Here is a 3,364-nt window from a genome sequence, read left to right on the forward strand (position 1 = left end):
CCCCACACCCCCATTCCCATCCCCACACCCCTATCCCCACACCCCCATTCCCATCCCCACACATCCATTCCCATCTCCACAGATCCAAGTCCATCCCCACACACCCATTCCCATCCCCACACATCCATCCCCATCCCCACACACCCATTCCCATCCCCACACCCCCATTCCCATCCCCACACCCCCATTCCCATCCCCACACATCCATTCCCATCCTCACACCCCCATTCCCATCCCCATACCCCCATTCCCATCCCCACACACCCATTCCCATCCCCACACCCCCATCCCCACACCCCCATTCCCATCCCCACACCCCCATTCCCATCCCCACACCCCCATTCCCATCCCCACAAATCCATTCCCATCCCCATCCCCACACCCCCATTCCCGTCCCCACACATTCATTCCCATCCCCACACACCCATCCCCACACCCCCATTCCCATCCCCACACCCCCATTCCCATCCCCACACCCCCATTCCCATCCCCACACATCCATTCCCATCCCCACAAATCCATTCCCATCCCCATCCCCACACCCCCATTCCCATCCCCACACCTCCTTTCCCATCCCCACACACCCATTCCTATCCCCACAAATCCATTCCCATCCCCATCCCCACACCCCCATCCCCACACATCCATCCCCATCCCCACACATCCATTCCCATCTCCACACATCCATTCCCATCCCCACACCCCCATTCCCATCCCCACACACCCATTCCCATCCCCACACCACCATCCCCACACCCTCATTCCCATCCCCACACATCCATTCCCATCCCCACACCCCCATTCCCATCCCCACACCCCCATCCCCACACCCCCATTCCCATCCCCACACCCCCATCCCCACACCCCCATTCCCGTCCCCACACCCCCATTCCCATCCCCACACATCCATTCCCATCCCCACACCCCCATTCCCATCCCCACACCCCCATCCCCACACCCCCATTCCCATCCCCACATCCCCATTCCCATCCCCACACCCCCATCCCCACATCCCCATTCCCATCCCCACATCCCCATTCCCATCCCCACACCCCCATTCCCATCCCCACACATCCATCCCCATCCCCACACACCCATCCCCATCCCCACACCCCCATTCCCATCCCCACACCCCCATTCCCATCCCCACACATCCATCCCCATCCCCACACATCCATCCCCATCCCCACACACCCATCCCCATCCCCACACACCCATCCCCATCCCCACACCCCCATCCCCACACCCCCATTCCCGTCCCCACACCCCCATTCCCATCCCCACACCTCCTTTCCCATCCCCACACACCCATTCCCATCCCCACACCCCCATCCCCACACCCCCATTCCCATCCCCACACCCCCATTCCCATCCCCACACATCCATTCCCATCCCCACACCCCCATTCCCATCCCCACACCCCCATCCCCACACCCCCATTCCCATCCCCACACCCCCATTCCCATCCCCACACATCCATTTCCATCCCCACACCCCCATTCCCATCCCCACACCCCCATTCCCATCCCCACACATCCATTCCCATCCCCACACCCCCATCCCCATCCCCACACCCCCATTCCTATCCCCACACATCCATCCCCATCCCCACACCCCCATTCCTATCCCCATCCCCCCATCCCCACACCCCCATTCCCATCCCCACACATCCATTCCCATCCCCACACATCCATCCCCATCCCCACACCCCCATTCCTATCCCCACACATCCATCCCCATCCCCACACCCCCATTCCTATCCCCATCCCCCCATCCCCACACCCCCATTCCCATCCCCACACATCCATTCCCATCCCCACACATCCATCCCCATCCCCACACCCCCATCCCCACACACCCATTCCTATCCCCACAAATCCATTCCCATCCCCACAGATCCATTCCCATCCCCACACCCCCATTCCCATCCCCACACTTCCATTCCCATCCCCACAGATCCATTCCCATCCCCACACCCCCATTCCCATGGGGGGATGCAGTGGGGGTTGCAGTGTCCAGATCTGGGGTGTGTCTGGGGCAGTATTTTTGGGCCACTGATGGTTTCCAGTGTGTGAACAGAGATTGAAAAGCTGGAGAAACAGATGAGGATCCCAGGATCCCAGGGAATTCCAGGGCATTAAAGCCCTTCCCTGTGCTGTCCCAGCCCCTGTGCAGCCACTCCTCTGGAAATCCCGTTTCCTTTTCCTGCTGAACACAGGATTCACAAGGAGATTCCTGGTCTGCCAAGTGCATGGTGGTGATGGGCACAGCACCCAGCACCACACTACGGAATGCTGATGAGGGACCTGGACCCAGCAGAGCTGCCTCAAGCCCTTTAAGCTGTAAAGCTGCTGGGTTTTATTATTCATGGGATTATTCATGCAGCCCAGCAGCAGGAGCACCAGAGCAGGTAATGTGCTGCACACCCTTCCCAGCTCTCCTCAGGGCAGGCAAATCTTTGCTGTGCCTCAGTTTCCCCACCTGGGAAGAAGCTCATAAAGCACCCAAAATCTCCTAGCACTCCCTGCTTGCCCTTCCCTTTCCCTTTCCTTTTCCCTTTCCCTTTCCCTTTCCCTTTCCCTTTCCCTTTCCCTTTCCCTTTCCCTTTCCCTTTCCCTTCCCCTTCCCCTTCCCCTTCCCCTTCCCCTTCCCCTTCCCCTTCCCCTTCCCCTTCCCCTTCCCCTTCCCCTTCCCTTCCCTTCCCTTCCCTTCCCTTCCCTTCCCTTCCCTTCCCTTCCCTTCCCTTCCCTTCCCTTCCCTTCCCTTCCCTTCCCTCCCCCTTCCTCTTCCCCTTCCCTTTTTCCCCCCTTTTTGTTTTCTCTTTTCTTCTTTTTTCCCTTTTCTTTCTCCCCACCCCCACCCTCTTCCCCCCACCCCTTCCCTTCCCTCCCCCTCCCCTTTCTTTTCACTTTCTTTCCCTGTCCATCACCCAAACCCTCCATGTCCACCAAAGAACTCAGGGAGCAAAGCAGCGCTGGGGGGTTGGGGGGTGGGAATGGAAATCCCAAAAGCTTTGCAGGGAAACCCAGAGCCCAAACCCTCTCCCTCCCAGACCCCCCCATCCCTTTGGATGCTCCTGAAGCCACCTGACAGGTTCTGGGTGGCTTTGCCAGGCTCACCCTGCGTGTCTCAGGCAGCACAACCGCTCCATGTCCCCCCCCCACCTCCTCATTTCAGCGGGGGGGGGTCGGTGCCAGCCATCCCCAGGGGTCTGCCTGAGGATGGGGAGCACCCCAGGCATGGTCCTTGCCCCCCCTGCACCATCCAGCCATCCCAACCTTGGCCTCTGTCCGCCTCCTTTGAGGGATGTAGGCTGATGTGAGCAAAACCCCAGCCAGGACCCACGTGAGGGTGGAGGGGACCG

Source organism: Gallinula chloropus, assembly GCF_964237585.1.
Source record: "Gallinula chloropus genome assembly, chromosome: 26".
NCBI lineage: Eukaryota > Metazoa > Chordata > Aves > Gruiformes > Rallidae > Gallinula > Gallinula chloropus.